This window comes from Accipiter gentilis, unplaced genomic scaffold, assembly GCF_929443795.1.
Source record: "Accipiter gentilis unplaced genomic scaffold, bAccGen1.1, whole genome shotgun sequence".
Classification (NCBI taxonomy): domain Eukaryota; kingdom Metazoa; phylum Chordata; class Aves; order Accipitriformes; family Accipitridae; genus Astur; species Astur gentilis.
In genome coordinates this window covers 767,404-773,962 of record NW_026060868.1, presented here as the reverse complement: position 1 = coordinate 773,962, position 6,559 = coordinate 767,404, and positions in this window count along the sequence as shown.

Below are 6,559 nucleotides of genomic sequence, written 5' to 3'. Positions count from 1 at the left end.
GCTGCAGGGGGACGGTGAAGACCAGCAAGAGCTTTCAGGGCTGGCACCTTCCTTGTGGGAGAAGGAGCCAGACGTTTGCCTTTTCAGAAAAAAGTTTCTGCCGAGAACGAGCACCGTGACATGCTGAGTCTCTGGGAAAGCAGAGATCCCCAGTGCTGTTGTGCCTGTGGATAGGCTGCAGAGGGATAGTGAAGACCTGCAAGAGCTTTCAGGGCTGGCAGCTTCCTTGTGGGAGAAGGAGCCAGACGTTTGCCTTTTCAGAAAAAGTTTCTGCCGAGAACGAGCACCGTGACATGCTGAGTCTCTGGGAAAGCACAGATCCCCAGTGCTGTTGCGGCTAAAGATAGGCTGCAGAGGGATAGTGAAGACCAGCAAGAGCTTTCAGGGCTGGCACCTTCCTTGTGGGAGAAGGAGCCAGACGTTTGCCTTTTCAGAAAAAGTTTCTGCCGAGAACGAGCACCGTGACATGCTGAGTCTCTGGGAAAGCAGAGATCCCCAGTGCTGTTGTGCCTGTGGATAGGCTGCAGGGGCACCGTAAAGACCAGCAAGAGCTTTCAGGGCTGGCACCTTCCTTGTGGGAGAAGGAGCCAGACGTTTGCCTTTTCAGAAAAAGTTTCTGCCGAGAACGAGCACCGTGACATGCTGAGTCTCTGGGAAAGCAGAGATCCCCAGTGCTGTTGTGCCTGTGGATAGGCTGCAGGGGGACGGTGAAGACCAGCAAGAGCTTTCAGGGCTGGCACCTTCCTTGTGGGAGAAGGAGCCAGACGTTTGCCTTTTCAGAAAAAGTGTCTGCCGAGAACGAGCACCGTGACATGCAGAGTCTCTGGGAAAGCAGAGATCCCCAGTGCTGTTGCGGCTAAAGATAGGCTGCAGAGGGATAGTGAAGACCAGCAAGAGCTTTCAGGGCTGGCACCTTCCTTGTGGGGGAAGGAGCCAGACGTTTGCCTTTTCAGAAAAAGGCTCTGCCGACAGCGAGCACCGTGACATGCTGAGTCTCTGGGAAAGCAGAGATCCCCAGTGCTGTTGTGCCTGTGGATAGGCTGCAGAGGGATAGTGAAGACCTGCAAGAGCTTTCAGGGCTGGCACCTTCCTTGTGGGAGAAGGAGCCAGACGTTTGCCTTTTCAGAAAAAGTTTCTGCCGAGAACGAGCACCGTGACATGCTGAGTCTCTGGCAAAGCAGAGATCCCCAGTGCTGTTGCGGCTAAAGATAGGCTGCAGAGGGATAGTGAAGACCTGCAAGATCTTTCAGGGCTGGCACCTTCCTTGTGGGAGAAGGAGCCAGACGTTTGCCTTTTCAGAAAAGGTTTCTGCCGAGAACGAGCACCGTGACATGCTGAGTGTCTGGGAAAGCAGAGATCCCCAGTGCTGTTGCGGCTAAAGATAGGCTGCAGAGGGATAGTGAAGACCAGCAAGAGCTTTCAGGGCTGGCACCTTCCTTGTGGGAGAAGGAGCCAGACGTTTGCCTTTTCAGAAATGTTTCTGCCGAGAACGAGCACCGTGACATGCTGAGTGTCTGGGAAAGCAGAGATCCCCAGTGCTGTTCTGCCTGTGGATAGGCTGCAGGGGGACGGTGAAGACCAGCAAGATCTTTCAGGGCTGGCACCTTCCTTGTGGGAGAAGGAGCCAGACGTTTGCCTTTTCAGAAAAAGTTTCTGCCGAGAACGAGCACCGTGACATGCTGAGTCTCTGGGAAAGCAGAGATCCCCAGTGCTGTTGCGGCTAAAGATAGGCTGCAAAGGGATAGTGAAGACCTGCAAGATCTTTCAGGGCTGGCACCTTCCTTGTGGGAGAAGGAGCCAGACGTTTGCCTTTTGAGAAAAAGTTTCTGCCGAGAACGAGCACCGTGACATGCTGCTTCTCTGGGAAAGCAGAGATCCCCAGTGCTGTTGTGCCTGTGGATAGGCTGCAGGGGGACGGTGAAGACCAGCAAGAGCTTTCAGGGCTGGCACCTTCCTTGTGGGAGAAGGAGCCAGACGTTTGCCTTTTCAGAAAAAGTTTCTGCCGAGAACGAGCACCGTGACATGCTGAGTCTCTGGGAAAGCAGAGATCCCCAGTGCTGTTGTGCCTGTGGATAGGCTGCAGGGGGACGGTGAAGACCAGCAAGAGCTTTCAGGGCTGGCACCTTCCTTGTGGGAGAAGGAGCCAGACGTTTGCCTTTTGAGAAAAAGTTTCTGCCGAGAACGAGCACCGTGACATGCTGAGTCTCTGGGAAAGCAGAGATCCACAGTGCTGTTGTGCCTGTGGATAGGCTGCAGGGGGACGGTGAAGACGAGCAAGTTCTTTCAGGGCTGGCACCTTCCTTGTGGGAGAAGGAGCCAGACGTTTGCCTTTTCAGAAAAAGTTTCTGCCGAGAACGAGCACCGTGACATGCTGAGTCTCTGGGAAAGCAGAGATCCCCAGTGCTGTTGTGCCTGTGGATAGGCTGCAGAGGGATAGTGAAGACCTGCAAGAGCTTTCAGGGCTGGCACCTTCCTTGTGGGAGAAAGATCCAGACGTTTGCCTTTTGAGAAAAAGTTTATGCCGAGAACGAGCACCGTGACATGCTGAGTCTCTGGGAAAGCAGAGATCCCCAGTGCTGTTGTGCCTGTGGATAGGCTGCAGGGGGACGGTGAAGACCAGCAAGAGCTTTCAGGGCTGGCACCTTCCTTGTGGGAGAAGGAGCCAGACGTTTGCCTTTTCAGAAAAAGGCTCTGCCGAGAGCGAGCACCGTGACATGCTGAGTCTCTGGGAAAGCAGAGATCCCCAGTGCTGTTGTGCCTGTGGATAGGCTGCAGGGGGACGGTGAAGACCAGCAAGAGCTTTCAGGGCTGGCACCTTCCTTGTGGGAGAAGGAGCCAGACGTTTGCCTTTTCAGAAAAAGTCTCTGCCGAGAGCGAGCACCATGAGATGCTGAGTCTCTGGGAAAGCAGAGATCCCCAGTGCTGTTGTGCCTGTGGATAGGCTGCAGAGGGATAGTGAAGACCAGCAAGAGCTTTCAGGGCTGGCACCTTCCTTGTGGGAGAAGGAGCCAGACGTTTGCCTTTTCAGAAAAAGTTTCTGCCGAGAACGAGCACCGTGACATGCTGAGTCTCTGGGAAAGCAGAGATCCCCAGTGCTGTTGCGGCTAAAGATAGGCTGCAGAGGGATAGTGAAGACCTGCAAGAGCTTTCAGGGCTGGCACCTTCCTTGTGGGAGAAGGAGCCAGACGTTTGCCTTTTCAGAAAAAGTTTCTGCCGAGAACCAGCACCGTGACATGCTGCTTCTCTGGGAAAGCAGAGATCCCCAGTGCTGTTGTGCCTGTGGATAGGCTGCAGGGGGACGGTGAAGACCAGCAAGAGCTTTCAGGGCTGGCACATTCCTTGTGGGAGAAGGAGCCAGACGTTTGCCTTTTCAGAAAAAGTTTCTGCTGAGAACGAGCACCGTGACATGCTGAGTCTCTGGGAAAGCAGAGATCCCCAGTGCTGTTGTGCCTGTGGATAGGCTGCAGGGGGACGGTGAAGACGAGCAAGTTCTTTCAGGGCTGGCACCTTCCTTGTGGGAGAAGGAGCCAGACGTTTGCCTTTTCAGAAAAAGTTTCTGCCGAGAACGAGCACCGTGACATGCTGAGTCTCTGGGAAAGCAGAGATCCCCAGTGCTGTTGTGCCTGTGGATAGGCTGCAGAGGGATAGTGAAGACGAGCAAGAGCTTTCAGGGCTGGCACCTTCCTTGTGGGAGAAGGAGCCAGACGTTTGCCTTTTCAGAAAAAGTTTCTGCCGAGAACGAGCACCGTGACATGCTGAGTCTCTGCGAAAGCAGAGATCCCCAGTGCTGTTGCGGCTAAAGATAGGCTGCAGAGGGATAGTGAAGACCTGCAAGAGCTTTAGGGCTGGCACCTTCCTTGTGGGAGAAGGAGCCAGACGTTTGCCTTTTCAGAAAAAGTTTCTGCCGAGAACGAGCACCGTAACATGCTGAGTCTCTGGGAAAGCAGAGATCCCCAGTGCTGTTGCGGCTAAAGATAGGCTGCAGAGGGATAGTGAAGACCTGCAAGAGCTTTCAGGGCTGGCACCTTCCTTGTGGGAGAAGGAGCCAGACGTTTGCCTTTTCAGAAAAAAGTTTCTGCCGAGAACGAGCACCGTGACATGCTGAGTCTCTGGGAAAGCAGAGATCCCCAGTGCTGTTGCGGCTAAAGATAGGCTGCAGAGGGATAGTGAAGACCTGCAAGAGCTTTCAGGGCTGGCACCATCCTTGTGGGAGAAGGAGCCAGACGTTTGCCTTTTCAGAAAAAGTCTCTGCCGAGAGCGAGCACCATGAGATGCTGAGTCTCTGGGAAAGCAGAGATCCCCAGTGCTGTTGCGGCTAAAGATAGGCTGCAGGGGGACGGTGAAGACGAGCAAGTTCTTTCAGGGCTGGCACCTTCCTTGTGGGAGAAGGAGCCAGACGTTTGCCTTTTCAGAAAAAGTTTCTGCCGAGAACGAGCACCGTGACATGCTGAGTCTCTGGGAAAGCAGAGATCCCCACTGCTGTTGTGCCTGTGGATAGGCTGCAGAAGGATAGTGAAGACCTGCAAGAGCTTTCAGGGCTGGCACCTTCCTTGTGGGAGAAGGAGCCAGACGTTTGCCTTTTCAGAAAAAGTTTCTGCCGAGAACGAGCACCGTGACATGCTGAGTCTCTGGGAAAGCAGAGATCCACAGTGCTGTTGTGCCTGTGGATAGGCTGCAGGGGGACGGTGAAGACCAGCAAGAGCTTTCAGGGCTGGCACCTTCCTTGTGGGAGAAGGAGCCAGACGTTTGCCTTTTGAGAAAAAGTTTCTGCCGAGAACGAGCACCGTGACATGCTGAGTCTCTGGGAAAGCAGAGATCCCCAGTGCTGTTGTGCCTGTGGATAGGCTGCAGGGGGACGGTGAAGACCAGCAAGAGCTTTCAGGGCTGGCATCTTCCTTGAGGGAGAAGGAGCCAGACGTTTGCCTTTTCAGAAAAAAGTTTCTGCCGAGAACGAGCACCGTGACATGCTGAGTCTCTGGGAAAGCAGAGATCCACAGTGCTGTTGCGGCTAAAGATAGGCTGCAGAGGGATAGTGAAGACCAGCAAGAGCTTTCAGGGCTGGCACCTTCCTTGTGGGAGAAGGAGCCAGACGTTTGCCTTTTCAGAAAAAGGCTCTGCCGAGAGCGAGCACCATGAGATGCTGAGTCTCTGGGAAAGCAGAAATCCCCAGTGCTGTTGTGCCAGTGGATAGGCTGCAGAGGGATAGTGAACACCAGCAAGAGCTTTCAGGGCTGGCACCTTCCTTGTGGGAGAAGGAGCCAGACGTTTGCCTTTTGAGAAAAAGTTTCTGCCGAGAACGAGCACCGTGACATGCTGAGTCTCTGCGAAAGCAGAGATCCCCAGTGCTGTTGCAGCTAAAGATAGGCTGCAGAGGGATAGTGAAGACCTGCAAGTGCTTTCAGGGCTGGCACCTTCCTTGTGGGAGAAGGAGCCAGACGATTGCCTTTTCAGAAAAAGGCTCTGCCGAGAACGAGCACCGTGACATGCTGAGTCTCTGGGAAAGCAGAGATCCCCAGTGCTGTTGCGGCTAAAGATAGGCTGCAGAGGGATAGTGAAGACCTGCAAGAGCTTTCAGGGCTGGCACCTTCCTTGTGGGAGAAGGAGCCAGACGTTTGCCTTTTCAGAAAAAGTTTCTGCCGAGAACGAGCACCGTGACATGCTGAGTCTCTGGGAAAGCAGAGATCCCCAGTGCTGTTGTGCCTGTGGATAGGCTGCAGGGGGACGGTGAAGACCAGCAAGAGCTTTCAGGGCTGGCACCTTCCTTGTGGGAGAAGGAGCCAGACGTTTGCCTTTTCAGAAAAAGTTTCTGCCGAGAACGAGCACCGTGACATGCTGAGTCTCTGGGAAAGCAGAGATCCCCAGTGCTGTTGTGCCTGTGGATAGGCTGCAGGGGGACGGTGAAGACCAGCAAGAGCTTTCAGGGCTGGCACGTTCCTTGTGGGAGAAGGAGCCAGACATTTGCCTTTTCAGAAAAAAGTTTCTGCCGAGAACGAGCACCGTGACATGCTGAGTCTCTGGGAAAGCAGAGATCCCCAGTGCTGTTGCGGCTAAAGATAGGCTGCAGAGGGATAGTGAAGACCTGCAAGAGCTTTCAGGGCTGGCACCTTCCTTGTGGGAGAAGGAGCCAGACGTTTGCCTTTTCAGAAAAAGTTTCTGCCGAGAACGAGCACCGTGACATGCTGAGTCTCTGGGAAAGCAGAGATCCCCAGTGCTGTTGTGCCTGTGGATAGGCTGCAGGGGGACGGTGAAGACCAGCAAGATCTTTCAGGGCTGGCACCTTCCTTGTGGGAGAAGGAGCCAGACTTTTGCCTTTTCAGAAAAAGTTTCTGCCGAGAACGAGCACCGTGACATGCTGAGTCTCTGGGAAAGCAGAGATCCCCAGTGCTGTTGTGCCTGTGGATAGGCTGCAGGGGGACGGTGAAGACCAGCAAGAGCTTTCAGGGCTGGCACCTTCCTTGTGGGAGAAGGAGCCAGACGTTTGCCTTTTCAGAAAAAAGTTTCTGCCGAGAACGAGCACCGTGACATGCTGAGTCTCTGGGAAAGCAGAGATCCCCAGTGC